The sequence below is a fragment of the Melopsittacus undulatus genome, chromosome 1 (genome assembly GCF_012275295.1).
Source record: "Melopsittacus undulatus isolate bMelUnd1 chromosome 1, bMelUnd1.mat.Z, whole genome shotgun sequence".
Lineage (NCBI taxonomy): Eukaryota > Metazoa > Chordata > Aves > Psittaciformes > Psittaculidae > Melopsittacus > Melopsittacus undulatus.
Genome location: NC_047527.1, coordinates 8,590,701 through 8,609,869, shown reverse-complemented (window position 1 = coordinate 8,609,869; position 19,169 = coordinate 8,590,701). Strand labels below are relative to the sequence as shown.

At 54.6% G+C, this 19,169-nt stretch overlaps 1 protein-coding gene across 1 annotated transcript in view; it reads left to right on the top strand.

Moving 5' to 3' along the window:
• Nucleotides 1-19,169, top strand: part of TG (thyroglobulin) — a 179,948-nt gene that overhangs the window by 46,193 nt on the left and 114,586 nt on the right. The gene's annotated exons all lie outside the window — the stretch shown is intronic.

Genomic DNA, 19,169 nt, shown 5'->3' with positions numbered 1-19,169 from the left:
TGAAAGCAGCCCCAGAGGAACTCACCAGGCAAAAGCGATGGACGTAGAACCCTAGATGATTGTGTTTTGTCCCGCAGATATCCGTGTCTGCCTCTGCGCGGCGACACAGCACGCATGCTGGAGGGGAGAGAGCAAATGGCACTGAGAATGAGCAGCTCTGTGGGGTCAAGGATGCTTCCCTGAGGGCTTGCCCCCAAGGGCTGCTCTGTCCCTGCCTAGCTTGCTGCTGAGCAAGGCTGGAAGCCTTGGAGAGGAAAGGGCACTGTAGGCATGGGTGTCCCGGAGGGTGCGCACTGCCCAGCCCAGCCCTGGTCCCACTTGCCAGGCAGAGGAGCAGCCACCCCCCCCCACGGTGTCTTTGGAGCTCCTGCCTCCCCCTGCCAACGTTCCCGCTCCACGCCAACAGCCTCAGGAGTGCCTCTGCCAGGCTGTAGGAGGGGGACTTTGCTCTCACCCTGGTCCATCGCGTCGGGGGTCCTACACCTCCTTTCGGACATGTCAGACATCAAAGGTGGGCGTTTGGAGAGTCCCTGTCCCAGCAGCACTGGGGTTTCTTCTCCAAATGCTCCTCTGCTACCTCTGAGGCAGAAGAGAGACACGGGTGAGTTTGCAGCACAGGCCAGAGCTCTGTGGTGCGGAGCCCCCTTCTCCCTGGGCAGGCCCCCGAGAGCCCTGTCCCTGCCCTCTGCTGCCCGCACCTCACCAGGTCGCAGTGATGCACTGTGCCCTGCGTTCCCCTTGTTATAGGCCTGCCCCTGGCACCGGTCGCCGTGGCCTCTGTGACATCATCACCGCTGGCCCGCATGCACCCCAGATACGGGCAGGGGCACCCTCAGACACACACCAGCCATCGTGACCCGGCCTCTGCATCACGGGGCTGGCTGTGAAGCACATAGGCAGGGACCTGAGCCCTTGGCTCCAAGGTCAGTGGGGCGGCTGCTCCACCTGCAAGTGCAGAGTCAAGGGCCAGTGCAGGGATGTGGTTTCCTGGTGAACTTGGCAGTGTTAGCTTAACGGTTGGACTCGATGACCTTTACGGCCTTCTCCAACCTAAATGATTCCTGTGACTCTCATTCCCATTCCACTATGACTTTAGCACCATTTGCTTACGCTATGATTTTCCTTCGGTCGTCAATTCTTTACCATTTGATCATCACTTCATCATGAAGAAAGCCCTTTTAATTAACCAACTAAGGATGAGTTCCCTGAATAATTCACGGGCGAGACCAGGACAAACCCCAGACCGTGTCTGGAGCACAGCCAGAGTAGAAGAAAAGGAATGATGGCAGAGTTAGGGTTGGATGGACCTTCAAAGGTCCACTCAGTGGCTGGTGTATTGTTTCTCCATCAAAATAGAGAAGCCGCTGTTGGTTGTGGCAGTCACTGGGACTGCATTAAAGTCATGCAGGTGAGCGCAGCTAAAAGAGGCAGCTAAGAGATGAGTATCTTCTGTGCTTTCCTTTGAGATCTCCTGGGAAGTTGTGGGGCTGCTGGAGAACTGGGAACTGTTCAAGGGTTTTCAGGGTGCTGGCTGCAGCTGGGAAGGGATAAGTACAGGAGGCCTGTGTTCCAGCAGGCTCTAGCAACTTCTGCTGAGCTCTGCCAGCTGTGCCTGATCAGAAGGTGCTTTGAGCTTTTTCTCCTTCTCCAGCTGACTCTAGTTTGGGAAGATCATGCAGCCTTTCAGGCAGGTGCTGTGGAGAAGCCTATGTAGCTGCTGGGCTTAAAATGCAGGTCCCAGAGGTAGCAGTTGGTGCAGTAGTCCAGAAGAGATGAGTTCTCTGGGACCCTGAAGATACAAAAGCCTCAGCCCCTGGCTGTACTGAAGAATGTGATGGAAGTCTGTGCTTCTCGGGCTGGGAAGTGACGATTTGCATGGTGGCAGAGGCAGAAGCCTGTGAGTTGTGGCCTCAGGAGGAAGGCTTCTGCTCCCCCTGCAGCTATGCAAGTACAGAATAGCTTGGGTTCCGTGGGTGCGGATGCGGGGCTGCAGCTCTGTCCAATAAAGCATCTGAGCCTGAGAAAGAAGGCTGGTGGCAATGGGTGACTGTGAGGGATGGAGTCCTCATCTGTCAAGCCCACCTGTGTTGTAGGGGATGTTTTGTGCTTACCAAGGGCTCAGATCTGGGATGTTGTAGACACACTGGTTGGGCTTGTCCAGCCCCTGGGCTATCACTCACTTCAGGTGAGCATCAGTGATACAGTCAATGGCACCCAGAGTGTATGCTACAAGTTTTCAGAGGTCATGGTTGAGGACATGTGGCCCAGCTGGTTTTCTCATTTACGGGGTAGGGCTAGAGAAGGAGTGGACAGACCCTGTAGGTCTGCAACTGTTTGCATATTTGGTGTCAACAGCAAGGGCTGGGCTTTTATGACTATGGGACCTTCTTTGGGGATCAAAGGTGCCTACAAAGCAAGGTGATCTTCCTGATCAAGTGGGGCAAAACCATCAGAGGAATGACGGGGGAGGGCAGTGAGGAACCGCAGCAGGTTTTGCACTTTATGTGAGGGAACTTTGCCTTGGGACCAAAGAAGGAGGCGTCTGGGAGCTGCTAGGTCATACTCAGAGAGCAGAGCAATGGAGGTGATGCTGTGGTGGGTGTTCACCACAGACCACCAGATCAGAAAGAAGGAGATGACTCCTTCTTCAGACAATGGGAAGAAGCCATCCCAGAGGAGACAAGGCTCAGGGGGTTTTATCCATGTGTATAAATATCTGATGGGAGGATAGAGAGCCAGAGCCAGACTTCTTTGTGGTGTGCAGTGGAAGGGCAAGAGGATACGGGCAGGAATTGAAATTTAGGAAATGCCACTAATAAAACCCCCAAAATGCACAGCTTTTCACAACGTGGGTGTGTGGAAAGTGGCACTGACTGCCCAGAGAGGTTGTGGCCTCTCCATCCTTGCAGCTCTTCAAGCCTTGCTGGACATGGCCCTGGGCAACATGCTCTAGCTGACCCTGCTTTGAGCTGAGGTTGAAGTAGGTGATGCTCAGAGGTACCTACCAGCATCAGGGATTCTGCAGCTCTGTGGGAAGCCACAGTCCTTCTTTTCCTTGACATCAGTGAGGAACAAGGTACCTGATTTCTGGTGATGTTCTGGAGTTGATGTGGAGACAAAAAGCGGGAATGATTTGCAGCACAGCTTTCCCAAAGCATATTTGCTTTTTGTGAGGGAAATATTCTACCTGGAATTGCTTAATTATTGGCAATAAAAGAAACCACAAGGCTGACCTGCAAATTACAGGGAAATGATGGACGGGTGGAGCATTAGGGTTAGGGTTAGGGAACCAAGGCAGCTTGTGTCAGATGTTACCGGTGAATCTGTGGCTGGCAAGTCCATCACTGAACATCCATCTCTGCTGAGACATTCAACTTGCAATGCATGAGTATGTATGCTACAGTGAAACACTTGTCTATAGACTCTCAATGTGAAGGATATTGTATATGCATAGATATATAGTGTGGTCATAGCAGGGTCCCATTTAGTGGTAGTGTTAAGAACTTCTCATCATTGCTCATAGAATTTTGGAGACAAAAATTGCAGAATAAGAGATCTCTTCCTTGAATGGCTACAGTGGCATCAATAATATGGTAAAAGTCAATTTTAATAGCTAATTTGAGAAATGTGCCTTTCTGAAGTGCTGAGTTTGATTCTCTGTGGGAATTAGTGTTATGATGATGAAAGTGAGGTGTGGTAGCACCAAGATGTGGTGGGATCTGAGCACCCGTGACTGTCAACATTACACAGAATCAAGTAGAATCAGGAGAATTAACTAGACCAGTAGAGTAGTAGTTAACTACTAGTAGTTAGTACTAGTATTTAACTACTACTACTAGTAGTAGTACAGTTAACTAGATCATCAAGTCCAACCTTTACAAGAGGACTGCCAAGTCCCCCACTGATGCTACTTGTTGAGAAAGGTAGAGGGGGAGGAAGCCAAGCAAGAAGCCTGGAATCTCAGAGTCCAGAGAAGAAGGGCCACCTTTATTGTGCTAGTAGAGGGGGATCGCAGTGGTCGCTCAGAGATGAAAGACGATTGGTCCCACTGAGGTGTCCAGGCCGTGTTTTGGGAGTTTGGGCCCGATGTTGCTAGTGGGAGTTGTCTGGTACCCAGGCGGGCCTAGTGGGGATGGAGGAGCTGCCATTTTCCAGTGCTGCAGAGTCAGAGGATGCTGCCGATGGCCGATGCCTGTTGGTTCTGGGGCTCCTGGTCTCAGGTACTGGAGGAGCAGTGGGACAGCCTGTCACTGCCTGGCTGTGGGTGCTCCTTTCGCCACGTGGTGCTGGCAGTTGGCTTCTGTCCTGCTGTCTTCTGGGCCGCGTGCAGGCAGTTTGGGTGTGACAGTTCAAGTGGGAGCACGCTGGGGAGCCGTGGCATGGCGCGATTGTTGCAGTGCCAGTGTCTGGTGCCAGGGAACTGTGGCATGGCTATACAGCCTCCGGAGAGTCAGTTGTGGAGCTGCTGCTCCCTGATGACTCCTGAGTGTTACTGCTGCAGCCGCTGCTAGCACGTGCTGGGGAGCGCTGGGATAGCCACGACACAGCCTGTCTGCGTGTGCTCCTCTTTGCCGGTGGTGCTGGTGTGTGGCTGCTCTACCGGCATCTTTTGCGCCGCTTGTTGGGAGTTTGGGCCCGGCGTTGGGAGCGGGAGCGGTCTCGCACCCGCACGGGCCCGGTTGATCTGGAGGCGCTGCGTCTTTGCCGTGCTCTGGAGCCACGAGGTGATGGTGATGGCCGCTGCCTTGTGGTGCTGCGGCTGTGGCTCGCTCGTGCTGGAGAGCCCTGGGCCAGCCTGGGCGCAGCCTGTCTGCGGGGGCTCCTGCCAGCTCGAGCTGCTGCTGTGCGGCTGCCCTGGGAGCGTCTTCTGGGGCGTGAATAGGGAGCTTGGGCTCGACGCTGCAGGCGGGAGCGGTCTCGCACCCGCACGGGGCCACCGGCTCTGTTGCTCCTGCTTCTTGGCAGCGGTGCAGAGCCACGGGATGCTGCCGATGGCTGCTGCCTGGTGGTGCTGCGCCTGCGGGTGTCCCGTGATGGGGAGCATTGTGACAGCCTTGGCACCGCCTGGCTGCGGGTATTGCTCGCAGCACGTGTTGCTGGCCGTCGGCTTCTTTCCTGCAGTCTCCTAGGCCACGTGTAGGGTGTCTGGGTCTGACGGCTGCGCCGGGTTTGGTGTCGCCGTCGGTCAGGCCCAGGGTGGCTGGAGCCGCTCCTGCCCTCACACACTGGGCAACCGTGCCGTGGTGCTGATGGCATCTGTTTGCTGCTGCTGGGGCTGCTGGGATCCTGTGCTTCAGATTCCAGAGTCTGCTCCGATGGTTCTTGGGTGGCAGTGCTGGGGCTTGTTGGATCCTGTGCTTGAAGTTCCAGATTCTGCTCCAGTGATGCTAGGCTGGCAGTGCTGGGGCTTCTTGGATCCTGTGCTTGAGGCTCCGCATTCTGCTCCAATGATGCTAGGCTGACAGTGCTGCGGCTGCTTGGATCCTGTGCTTGATGTTCCTCATTCTGCTCCAATGATGCCAGGCTGACAGTGCTGGAGCTTTTTAGATCCTGTGCTTGAGGCTCCACATTCTGCTCCAATGATGCTAGGCTGGCAGTGCTGGGGATTCTTAGAATCTGTTCTTGAAGTTCCAGAGCCTGCCTCAGTGATGCTTGGCTGGCAGTGCTGGGACCAGGAAGGTCTAAGTTGGCATTGTAGGCTAGAAGAGAAAGCAGGAACATTAAGGGCTTGGCTCCCAGGCCTGGAGCAGGGTAGGCCATAGCAGTACCCCAGGCCTCCTGGAGCCTTCAGGCTCTGCCAAGCCCACAGCAGACACCCAGTGCCAGGCCTTGCCTGGCCCCTGGCCCCAGCCCAGGAGCAGCTGGGTGCTTTGACACTTACAGGTGCCCAGGCCAGCACAGCCGTCACACTCCCATGTGGCGTCACGCCTGTTCTCCAGGTTGGAGCAGTGTCTGTGAATGCCCACAGCAGTGCAGGAGCGGCACAGGAGCAGCTCCCAGAGCCTAGGGAAAGAAATGGGTTCATGTGTCTAAGGATAAAGTGCCCACAGCATGGGATTGTCCAGCAGAGCTCTTGTTGTCAGCCTTTCTGCTTCGAGCCCTTGCTGAGATGGAGGTCCCGTGCTGAGCCCCAGGGTGCATCTTTGGCAACTTACCCGTCTGGCTGTACCTCCTGCCTGCCTTCTGGACAAAGGCACTCCCTGGCACTGCAGCTCCCCTGCCTCTGGAACAGGGATGCATATTCACTGTTGTCTTCCCTTGAGGCTTGTCTGATGGAGAAAGGGAAATGGATGAGCCCCTTGTGCCACAGCATAAGGCATATGCAGGGCCTCCCCGCTCTTCCCCCGACAGCCTGTTTCCAACTCCTGCATGGAGCTAAAGCCTAGACTTGGGGGTAAGCGGAGGGCCACAATTGTGGGGGCAGGTCCAGGCGTGGCACAGTGCTGGCCGGGAGGACACCAACCTTGTGGGGATTCGGATCCCCATGAGGAGCATTTCTGTTATAAAGAGTTTCCTGTTTTTACACAGAGGGCACCGCAAGCAAAACTCGCCAGCATGCATGGCCAGTCCCTGCAGGAGAAACAGACAGAGCGTGAGTGAGGCTCTGGTGCTGCTGAGAGCTTGCTGTGCCTGGAGCAAGGGAACGGCTCTTACTTGGATGCAGGTGCGGTGGAACCAGGCATGTTTGCACACCGGGCACACCATGGTCTTGTAGGTGGTTCTGCCTTCAAGTGGGTGCGTGCAGATGAGGCAGTTGGTGCCCTCTGGAGCCGCCAGCTCTTGCTGCTCTGGGCGGTGCTCCCAGCAGAAGGAACTATGGGAGAGGGAAGGGATGGGTGAGATGAGAAGGGCTGGGTCCTTCCCTGGTGATGGGGAGAAGGGTAGAGGGGGTACCTGTACGGCAAGAAGTAACGGGTGACGCATCCACCCTCCACGGCACAGGGGAGATGGAACGTGCGGTCGCAGCCTGTCCCCTGGCAGGTGATGCTGGCCCCCCTTTCTCCACACACAAAGCAGACCTGGAAAGAGCAGAGCAGCCGCCATGAGCGGCAGCCTCACGGTCTCCACAGGCAGACCCACAGCTCGGGGCAGGGTGCAGGATGTGGCCCCAGCTGGATCACAGGCCACAGATCCACCTTGGCAGGGCAGGCTCCTGAGCTGGAGCCTCTGTGGAGCTGCTGGGAGCGAGACTTCTGTCCCAGAGCTGGGGGGAAAGGCTGGGATTCTGTTCTTGGCATCTGTGCTAAGCCCCTGCAAACCTCTCCTGGCATGAATCACCCTGATCATCTCAGATCCTCACCCTCTGGACTGCCTGAATGACTGTACATAGAAGATCCATAGGAAGAAACGTCATTTCTCCTTCCTCTTCTGTCCCTTCTGGGTGAATGTCAGTGGCAAAAAACTGCAGAAGAGCAGAGACAAGGAGCAGATGAGGGGTATGTGGCAGGGCAGGTGTGTTGCAAAGATGAAAGCAGCCCCAGAGGAACTCACCAGGCAAAAGCGATGGACGTAGAACCCTAGATGATTGTGTTTTGTCCCGCAGATATCCGTGTCTGCCTCTGCGCGGCGACACAGCACGCATGCTGGAGGGGAGAGAGCAAATGGCACTGAGAATGAGCAGCTCTGTGGGGTCAAGGATGCGTCCCTGAGGGCTTGCCCCCAAGGGCTGCTCTGTCCCTGCCTAGCTTGCTGCTGAGCAAGGCTGGAAGCCTTGGAGAGGAAAGGGCACTGTAGGCATGGGTGTCCCGGAGGGTGCGCACTGCCCAGCCCAGCCCTGGTCCCGCTTGCCAGGCAGAGGAGCAGCCGCCCCCCCCCCCCCCCCCCGGTGTCTTTGGAGCTCCTGCCTCCCCCTGCCAACGTTCCCGCTCCACGCCAACAGCCTCAGGAGTGCCTCTGCCAGGCTGTAGGAGGGGGACTTTGCTCTCACCCTGGTCCATCGCGTCGGGGGTCCTACACCTCCTTTCGGACATGTCAGACATCAAAGGTGGGCGTTTGGAGAGTCCCTGTCCCAGCAGCACTGGGGTTTCTTCTCCAAATGCTCCTCTGCTACCTGTGAGGCAGAAGAGAGACACGGGTGAGTTTGCAGCACAGGCCAGAGCTCTGTGGTGCGGAGCCCCCTTCTCCCTGGGCAGGCCCCCGAGAGCCCTGTCCCTGCCCTCTGCTGCCCGCACCTCACCAGGTCGCAGTGATGCACTGTGCCCTGCGTTCCCCTTGTTATAGGCCTGCCCCTGGCACCGGTCGCCATGGCCTCTGTGACATCATCACCGCTGGCCCGCATGCACCCCAGATACGGGCAGGGGCACCCTCAGACACACACCAGCCATCGTGACCCGGCCTCTGCATCACGGGGCTGGCTGTGAAGCACATAGGCAGGGACCTGAGCCCTTGGCTCCAAGGTCAGTGGGGCGGCTGCTCCACCTGCAAGTGCAGAGTCAAGGGCCAGTGCAGGGATGTGGTTTCCTGGTGAACTTGGCAGTGTTAGCTTAACGGTTGGACTCGATGACCTTTACGGCCTTCTCCAACCTAAATGATTCCTGTGACTCTCATTCCCATTCCACTATGACTTTAGCACCATTTGCTTACGCTATGATTTTCCTTCGGTCGTCAATTCTTTACCATTTGATCATCACTTCATCATGAAGAAAGCCCTTTTAATTAACCAACTAAGGATGAGTTCCCTGAATAATTCACGGGCGAGACCAGGACAAACACCAGACCGTGTCTGGAGCACAGCCAGAGTAGAAGAAAAGGAATGATGGCAGAGTTAGGGTTGGATGGACCTTCAAAGGTCCACTCAGTGGCTGGTGTATTGTTTCTCCATCAAAATAGAGAAGCCGCTGTTGGTTGTGGCAGTCACTGGGACTGCATTAAAGTCATGCGGTGAGCGCAGCTAAAAGAGGCAGCTAAGAGATGAGTATCTTCTGTGCTTTCCTTTGAGATCTCCTGGGAAGTTGTGGGGCTGCTGGAGAACTGGGAACTGTTCAAGGGTTTTCAGGGTGCTGGCTGCAGCTGGGAAGGGATAAGTACAGGAGGCCTGTGTTCCAGCAGGCTCTAGCAACTTCTGCTGAGCTCTGCCAGCTGTGCCTGATCAGAAGGTGCTTTGAGCTTTTTCTCCTTCTCCAGCTGACTGCTAGTTTGGGAAGATCATGCAGCCTTTCGGCAGGTGCTGTGGAGAAGCCTATGTAGCTGCTGGCCTTAAAATGCAGGTCCCAGAGGTAGCAGTAGGTGCAGTAGTCCAGAAGAGATGAGTTCTCTGGGACCCTGAAGATACAAAAGCCTCAGCCCCTGGCTGTACTGAAGAATGTGATGGAAGTCTGTGCTTCTCAGGCTGGGAAGTGAAGATTTGCATGGTGGCAGAGGCAGAAGCCTGTGAGTTGTGGCCTCAGGAGGAAGGCTTCTGCTCCCCCTGCAGCTATGCAAGTACAGAATAGCTTGGGTTCCGTGGGTGCGGATGCGGGGCTGCAGCTCTGTCCAATAAAGCATCTGAGCCTGAGAAAGAAGGCTGGTGGCAATGGGTGACTGTGAGGGATGGAGTCCTCATCTGTCAAGCCCACCTGTGTTGTAGGGGATGTTTTGTGCTTAGCAAGGGCTCAGATCTGGGATGTTGTAGACACACTGGTTGGGCTTGTCCAGCCCCTGGGCTATCACTCACTTCAGGTGAGCATCAGTGATACAGTCAGTGGCACCCAGAGTGTATGCTACAAGTTTTCAGAGGTCATGGTTGAGGACATGTGGCCCAGCTGGTTTTCTCATTTACGGGGTAGGGCTAGAGAAGGAGTGGACAGACCCTGTAGGTCTGCAACTGTTTGCATATTTGGTGTCAACAGCAAGGGCTGGGCTTTTATGACTATGGGACCTTCTTTGGGGATCAAAGGTGCCTACAAAGCAAGGTGATCTTCCTGATCAAGTGGGGCAAAACCATCAGAGGAATGACGGGGGAGGGCAGTGAGGAACCGCAGCAGGTTTTGCACTTTATGTGAGGGAACTTTGCCTTGGGACCAAAGAAGGAGGCGTCTGGGAGCTGCTAGGTCATACTCAGAGAGCAGAGCAATGGAGGTGATGCTGTGGTGGGTGTTCAGCACAGACCACCAGATCAGAAAGAAGGAGATGACTCCTTCTTCAGACAATGGGAAGAAGCCATCCCAGAGGAGACAAGGCTCAGGGGGTTTTATCCATGTGTATAAATATCTGATGGGAGGATAGAGAGCCAGAGCCAGACTTCTTTGTGGTGTGCAGTGGAAGGGCAAGAGGATACGGGCAGGAATTGAAATTTAGGAAATGCCACTAATAAAACCCCCAAAATGCACAGCTTTTCACAACGTGGGTGTGTGGAAAGTGGCACTGACTGCCCAGAGAGGTTGTGGCCTCTCCATCCTTGCAGCTCTTCAAGCCTTGCTGGACATGGCCCTTGTCAACATGCTCTAGCTGACCCTGCTTTGAGCTGAGGTTGAAGTAGGTGATGCTCAGAGGTACCTACCAGCATCAGGGATTCTGCAGCTCTGTGGGAAGCCACAGTCCTTCTTTTCCTTGACATCAGTGAGGAACAAGGTACCTGATTTCTGGTGATGTTCTGGAGTTGATGTGGAGACAAAAAGCGGGACTGATTTGCAGCACAGCTTTCCCAAAGCATATTTGCTTTTTGTGAGGGAAATATTCTACCTGGAATTGCTTAATTATTGGCAATAAAAGAAACCACAAGGCTGACCTGCAAATTACAGGGAAATGATGGACGGGTGGAGCATTAGGGTTAGGGTTAGGGAACCAAGGCAGCTTGTGTCAGATGTTACCGGTGAATCTGTGGCTGGCAAGTCCATCACTGAACATCCCATCTCTGCTGAGACATTCAACTTGCAATGCATGAGTATGTATGCTACAGTGAAACACTTGTCTATAGACTCTCAATGTGAAGGATATTGTATATGCATAGATATATAGTGTGGTCATAGCAGGGTCCCATTTAGTGGTAGTGTTAAGAACTTCTCATCATTGCTCATAGAATTTTTGGAGACAAAAATTGCAGAATAAGAGATCTCTTCCTTGAATGGCTACAGTGGCATCAATAATATGGTAAAAGTCAATTTTAATAGCTAATTTGAGAAATGTGCCTTTCTGAAGTGCTGAGTTTGATTCTCTGTGGGAATTAGTGTTATGATGATGAAAGTGAGGTGTGGTAGCACCAAGATGTGGTGGGATCTGAGCACCCGTGACTGTCAACATTACACAGAATCAAGTAGAATCAGGAGAATTAACTAGACCAGTAGAGTAGTAGTTAACTACTAGTAGTTAGTACTAGTATTTAACTACTACTACTAGTAGTAGTAGAGTTAACTAGATCATCAAGTCCAACCTTTACAAGAGGACTGCCAAGTCCCCCACTGATGCTACTTGTTGAGAAAGGTAGAGGTGGAGGAAGCCAAGCAAGAAGCCTGGAATCTCAGAGTCCAGAGAAGAAGGGCCACCTTTATTGTGCTAGTAGAGGGGGATCGCAGTGGTCGCTGAGAGATGAAAGACGATTGGTCCCACTGAGGTGTCCAGGCCGTGTTTTGGGAGTTTGGGCCCGATGTTGCTAGTGGGAGTTGTCTGGTACCCACGTGGGCCTAGTGGGGATGGAGGAGCTGCCATTTTCCAGTGCTGCAGAGTCAGAGGATGCTGCCGATGGCCGATGCCTGTTGGTTCTGGGGCTCCTGGTCTCAGGTACTGGAGGAGCAGTGGGACAGCCTCTCACTGCCTGGCTGTGGGTGCTCCTTTCGCCACGTGGTGCTGGCAGTTGGCTTCTGTCCTGCTGTCTTCTGGGCCGCGTGCAGGCAGTTTGGGTGTGACAGTTCAAGTGGGAGCACGCTAGGGAGCCGTGGCATGGCGCGATTGTTGCAGTGCCAGTGTCTGGTGGCAGGGAACTGTGGCATGGCTATACAGCCTCCGGAGAGTCAGTTGTGGAGCTGCTGCTCCCTGATGACTCCTGAGTGTTACTGCTGCAGCCGCTGCTAGCACGTGCTGGGGAGCGCTGGGATAGCCACGACACAGCCTGTCTGCGTGTGCTCCTCTTTGCGGGTGGTGCTGGTGTGTGGCTGCTCTACCGGCATCTTTTGCGCCGCTTGTTGGGAGTTTGGGCCCGGCGTTGGGAGCGGGAGCGGTCTCGCACCCGCACGGGCCCGGTTGATCTGGAGGCGCTGCGTCTTTGCCGTGCTCTGGAGCCACGAGGTGATGGTGATGGCCGCTGCCTTGTGGTGCTGCGGCTGTGGCTCGCTCGTGCTGGAGAGCCCTGGGCCAGCCTGGGCGCAGCCTGTCTGCGGGGGCTCCTGCCAGCTCGAGCTGCTGCTGTGCGGCTGCCCTGGGAGCGTCTTCTGGGCCGTGAATAGGGAGCTTGGGCTCGACGCTGCAGGCGGGAGCGGTCTCGCACCCGCACGGGGCCACCGGCTCTGTTGCTCCTGCTTCTTGGCAGCGGTGCAGAGCCACGGGATGCTGCCGATGGCTGCTGCCTGGTGGTGCTGCGCCTGCGGGTATCCCGTGATGGGGAGCATTGTGACAGCCTTGGCACCGCCTGGCTGCGGGTATTGCTCGCAGCACGTGTTGCTGGCCGTCGGCTTCTTTCCTGCAGTCTCCTAGGCCACGTGTAGGGTGTCTGGGTCTGACGGCTGCGCCGGGTTTGGTGTCGCCGTCGGTCAGGCCCAGGGTGGCTGGAGCCGCTCCTGCCCTCACACACTGGGCAACCGTGCCGTGGTGCTGATGGCATCTGTTTGCTGCTGCTGGGGCTGCTGGGATCCTGTGCTTCAGATTCCAGAGTCTGCTCCGATGGTTCTTGGGTGGCAGTGCTGGGGCTTGTTGGATCCTGTGCTTGAAGTTCCAGATTCTGCTCCAGTGATGCTAGGCTGGCAGTGCTGGGGCTTCTTGGATCCTGTGCTTGAGGCTCCGCATTCTGCTCCAATGATGCTAGGCTGACAGTGCTGCGGCTGCTTGGATCCTGTGCTTGATGTTCCTCATTCTGCTCCAATGATGCCAGGCTGACAGTGCTGGAGCTTTTTAGATCCTGTGCTTGAGGCTCCACATTCTGCTCCGATGATGCTAGGCTGGCAGTGCTGGGGATTCTTAGAATCTGTTCTTGAAGTTCCAGAGCCTGCCTCAGTGATGCTTGGCTGGCAGTGCTGGGACCAGGAAGGTCTAAGTTGGCATTGTAGGCTAGAAGAGAAAGCAGGAACATTAAGGGCTTGGCTCCCAGGCCTGGAGCAGGGTAGGCCATAGCAGTACCCCAGGCCTCCTGGAGCCTTCAGGCTCTGCCAAGCCCACAGCAGACACCCAGTGCCAGGCCTTGCCTGGCCCCTGGCCCCAGCCCAGGAGCAGCTGGGTGCTTTGACACTTACAGGTGCCCAGGCCAGCACAGGCGTCACACTCCCATGTGGCGTCACGCCTGTTCTCCAGGTTGGAGCAGTGTCTGTGAATGCCCACAGCAGTGCAGGAGCGGCACAGGAGCAGCTCCCAGAGCCTAGGGAAAGAAATGGGTTCATGTGTCTAAGGATAAAGTGCCCACAGCATGGGATTGTCCAGCAGAGCTCTTGTTGTCAGCCTTTCTGCTTCGAGCCCTTGCTGAGACGGAGGTCCCGTGCTGAGCCCCAGGGTGCATCTTTGGCAACTTACCCGTCTGGCTGTACCTCCTGCCTGCCTTCTGGACAAAGGCACTCCCTGGCACTGCAGCTCCCCTGCCTCTGGAACAGGGATGCATATTCACTGTTGTCTTCCCTTGAGGCTTGTCTGATGGAGAAAGGGAAATGGATGAGCCCCTTGTGCCACAGCATAAGGCATATGCAGGGCCTCCCCGCTCTTCCCCCGACAGCCTGTTTCCAACTCCTGCATGGAGCTAAAGCCTAGACTTGGGGGTAAGCGGAGGGCCACAATTGTGGGGGCAGGTCCAGGCGTGGCACAGTGCTGGCCGGGAGGACACCAACCTTGTGGGGATTCGGATCCCCATGAGGAGCATTTCTGTTATAAAGAGTTTCCTGTTTTTACACAGAGGGCACCGCAAGCAAAACTCGCCAGCATGCATGGCCAGTCCCTGCAGGAGAAACAGACAGAGCGTGAGTGAGGCTCTGGTGCTGCTGAGAGCTTGCTGTGCCTGGAGCAAGGGAACGGCTCTTACTTGGATGCAGGTGCGGTGGAACCAGGCATGTTTGCACACCGGGCACACCATGGTCTTGTAGGTGGTTCTGCCTTCAAGTGGGTGCGTGCAGATGAGGCAGTTGGTGCCCTCTGGAGCCGCCAGCTCTTGCTGCTCTGGGCGGTGCTCCCAGCAGAAGGAACTATGGGAGAGGGAAGGGATGGGTGAGATGAGAAGGGCTGGGTCCTTCCCTGGTGATGGGGAGAAGGGTAGAGGGGGTACCTGTACGGCAAGAAGTAACGGGTGACGCATCCACCCTCCACGGCACAGGGGAGATGGAACGTGCGGTCGCAGCCTGTCCCCTGGCAGGTGATGCTGGCCCCCCTTTCTCCACACACAAAGCAGACCTGGAAAGAGCAGAGCAGCCGCCATGAGCGGCAGCCTCACGGTCTCCACAGGCAGACCCACAGCTCGGGGCAGGGTGCAGGATGTGGCCCCAGCTGGATCACAGGCCACAGATCCACCTTGGCAGAGGCAGGCTCCTGAGCTGGAGCCTCTGTGGAGCTGCTGGGAGCGAGACTTCTGTCCCAGAGCTGGGGGGAAAGGCTGGGATTCTGTTCTTGGCATCTGTGCTAAGCCCCTGCAAACCTCTCCTGGCATGAATCACCCTGATCATCTCAGATCCTCACCCTCTGGACTGCCTGAATGACTGTACATAGAAGATCCATAGGAAGAAACGTCATTTCTCCTTCCTCTTCTGTCCCTTCTGGGTGAATGTCAGTGGCAAAAAACTGCAGAAGAGCAGAGACAAGGAGCAGATGAGGGGTATGTGGCAGGGCAGGTGTGTTGCAAAGATGAAAGCAGCCCCAGAGGAACTCACCAGGCAAAAGCGATGGACGTAGAACCCTAGATGATTGTGTTTTGTCCCGCAGATATCCGTGTCTGCCTCTGCGCGGCGACACAGCACGCATGCTGGAGGGGAGAGAGCAAATGGCACTGAGAATGAGCAGCTCTGTGGGGTCAAGGATGCGTCCCTGAGGGCTTGCCCCCAAGGGCTGCTCTGTCCCTGCCTAGCTTGCTGCTGAGCAAGGCTGGAAGCCTTGGAGAGGAAAGGGCACTGTAGGCATGGGTGTCCCGGAGGGTGCGCACTGCCCAGCCCAGCCCTGGTCCCACTTGCCAGGCAGAGGAGCAGCCGCCCCCCCCCCCCCCCCCCCCCCGGTGTCTTTGGAGCTCCTGCCTCCCCCTGCCAACGTTCCCGCTCCACGCCAACAGCCTCAGGAGTGCCTCTGCCAGGCTGTAGGAGGGGGACTTTGCTCTCACCCTGGTCCATCGCGTCGGGGGTCCTACACCTCCTTTCGGACATGTCAGACATCAAAGGTGGGCGTTTGGAGAGTCCCTGTCCCAGCAGCACTGGGGTTTCTTCTCCAAATGCTCCTCTGCTACCTCTGAGGCAGAAGAGAGACACGGGTGACTTTGCAGCACAGACCAGAGCTCTGTGGTGCGGAGCCCCCTTCTCCCTGGGCAGGCCCCCGAGAGCCCTGTCCCTGCCCTCTGCTGCCCGCACCTCACCAGGTCGCAGTGATGCACTGTGCCCTGCGTTCCCCTTGTTATAGGCCTGCCCCTGGCACCGGTCGCCATGGCCTCTGTGACATCATCACCGCTGGCCCGCATGCACCCCAGATACGGGCAGGGGCACCCTCAGACACACACCAGCCATCGTGACCCGGCCTCTGCATCACGGGGCTGGCTGTGAAGCACATAGGCAGGGACCTGAGCCCTTGGCTCCAAGGTCAGTGGGGGCGGCTGCTCCACCTGCAAGTGCAGAGTCAAGGGCCAGTGCAGGGATGTGGTTTCCTGGTGAACTTGGCAGTGTTAGCTTAACGGTTGGACTCGATGACCTTTACGGCCTTCTCCAACCTAAATGGTTCCTGTGACTCTCATTCCCATTCCACTATGACTTTAGCACCATTTGCTTACGCTATGATTTTCCTTCGGTCGTCAATTCTTTACCATTTGATCATCACTTCATCATGAAGAAAGCCCTTTAATTAACCAACTAAGGATGAGTTCCCTGAATAATTCACGGGCAAGACCAGGACAAACACCAGACCGTGTCTGGAGCACAGCCAGAGTAGAAGAAAAGGAATGATGGCAGAGTTAGGGTTGGATGGACCTTCAAAGGTCCACTCAGTGGCTGGTGTATTGTTTCTCCATCAAAATAGAGAAGCCGCTGTTGGTTGTGGCAGTCACTGGGACTGCATTAAAGTCATGCGGTGAGCGCAGCTAAAAGAGGCAGCTAAGAGATGAGTATCTTCTGTGCTTTCCTTTGAGATCTCCTGGGAAGTTGTGGGGCTGCTGGAGAACTGGGAACTGTTCAAGGGTTTTCAGGGTGCTGGCTGCAGCTGGGAAGGGATAAGTACAGGAGGCCTGTGTTCCAGCAGGCTCTAGCAACTTCTGCTGAGCTCTGCCAGCTGTGCCTGATCAGAAGGTGCTTTGAGCTTTTTCTCCTTCTCCAGCTGACTGCTAGTTTGGGAAGATCATGCAGCCTTTCGGCAGGTGCTGTGGAGAAGCCTATGTAGCTGCTGGGCTTAAAATGCAGGTCCCAGAGGTAGCAGTAGGTGCAGTAGTCCAGAAGAGATGAGTTCTCTGGGACCCTGAAGATACAAAAGCCTCAGCCCCTGGCTGTACTGAAGAATGTGATGGAAGTCTGTGCTTCTCAGGGTGGGAAGTGACGGTTTGCATGGTGGCAGAGGCAGAAGCCTGTGAGTTGTGGCCTCAGGAGGAAGGCTTCTGCTCCCCCTGCAGCTATGCAAGTACAGAATAGCTTGGGTTCCGTGGGTGCGGATGCGGGGCTGCAGCTCTGTCCAATAAAGCATCTGAGCCTGAGAAAGAAGGCTGGTGGCAATGGGTGACTGTGAGGGATGGAGTCCTCATCTGTCAAGCCCACCTGTGTTGTAGGGGATGTTTTGTGCTTACCAAGGGCTCAGATCTGGGATGTTGTAGACACACTGGTTGGGCTTGTCCAGCCCCTGGGCTATCACTCACTTCAGGTGAGCATCAGTGATACAGTCAGTGGCACCCAGAGTGTATGCTACAAGTTTTCAGAGGTCATGGTTGAGGACATGTGGCCCAGCTGGTTTTCTCATTTACGGGGTAGGGCTAGAGAAGGAGTGGACAGACCCTGTAGGTCTGCAACTGTTTGCATATTTGGTGTCAACAGCAGGGGCTGGGCTTTTATGACTATGGGACCTTCTTTGGGGATCAAAGGTGCCTACAAAGCAAGGTGATCTTCCTGATCAAGTGGGGCAAAACCATCAGAGGAATGACGGGGGAGGGCAGTGAGGAACCGCAGCAGGTTTTGCACTTTATGTGAGGGAACTTTGCCTTGGGACCAAAGAAGGAGGCGTCTGGGAGCTGCTAGGTCATACTCAGAGAGCAGACCAATGGAGGTGATGCTGTGGTGGGTGTTCACCACAGACCACCAGATCAGAAAGAAGGAGATGACTCCTTCTTCAGACAATGGGAAGAAGCCATGCCAGAGGAGACAAGGCTCAGGGGGTTTTATCCATGTGTATAAATATCTGATGGGAGGATAGAGAGCCAGAGCCAGACTTCTTTGTGGTGTGCAGTGGAAGGGCAAGAGGATACGGGCAGGAATTGAAATTTAGGAAATGCCACTAATAAAACCCCCAAAATGCACAGCTTTTCACAAGGTGGGTGTGTGGAAAGTGGCACTGACTGCCCAGAGAGGTTGTGGCCTCTCCATCCTTGCAGCTCTTCAAGCCTTGCTGGACATGGCCCTGGGCAACATGCTGTAGCTGACCCTGCTTTGAGCTGAGGTTGAAGTAGGTGATGCTCAGAGGTACCTACCAGCATCAGGGATTCTGCAGCTCTGTGGGAAGCCACAGTCCTTCTTTCCCTTTACATCAGTGAGGAACAAGGTACCTGATTTCTGGTGATGTTCTGGAGTTGATGTGGAGACAAAAAGCGGGAATGATTTGCAGCACAGCTTTCCCAAAGCATATTTGCTTTTTGTGAGGGAAATATTCTACCTGGAATTGCTTAATTATTGGCAATAAAAGAAACCACAAGGCTGACCTGCAAATTACAGGGAAATGATGGACGGGTGGTGCAGTTGATGTCATCTCCCTGGACTTGTGCAAAGCGTTTGACGCTGTCCCGCACGACATCCTTGTCTCTAAATGGGAGAGACATCAGTTTGATCGGTGGACCACTCAGTGGATAAAGAACTGTCTGGATGGGCTTATGCAAAGTGTTTTCAACCGTTCAATGTCTGACTTGAGACCAGTAACTAGTGGTGTTTTGTTGAATGTAGGTTGTGTCTGTGCAGTAAAAGGATAGGGTGCTCAAAACAGGAGGAAACAGAGCATTGAGAATACAAGGACACAACTGTCAGGTTTAATGTGAGAACCATTCACTTTAGCCCATAAATGAACACTGTGGTGTCCCTCCTTTGCAACAGTGGAAACAACATCTCCATGACAGCAATCAGCTATGGACCAACATTCAGGAACAGAGAGCACCAATGTTTTCAGTATTTAAAGGTTTAGGCCTTTGTCTTGCAAATTTGGACCAGTAAACCAGATCAGCATTTAACTTAGTGTCATAAACACTGCAGGGACAAACAGAATGAGACAGCAAACAAAATCTGCTGCGAACACTGTTCTTGTACTTCTGGTGCAGCCAAACTGGGGAATTTGCTATTGATCTGGCATTTAAAACTGCTTGCACAAGTCATCAAAAAGGAAGTTGTTTGGGCAGCTAAGAATATAGAGAGTAGGAAAGGTACTCACTGCTTTCTAGCTTTAAACACCAGCTCCAGCAATTGTGAAGAGTGTGTCTGTTGAATAGGTGGGTATGTTGAATACCAGCAGTGTGATGGAAGGTGATTGTTATATTGCTACAGATGGTGACCTTCAAAAACTAACCAACAAAATGCTGAAAAAGAAACAAATTATACCCTTTAAAAAAAAAACAAAACTGAAAATCAACCAGGAATAAATTAAATCTGAATGTTGAATAATCCTGTTTTTCATCTGCTGAATTTTTGTTACTCAGAAAT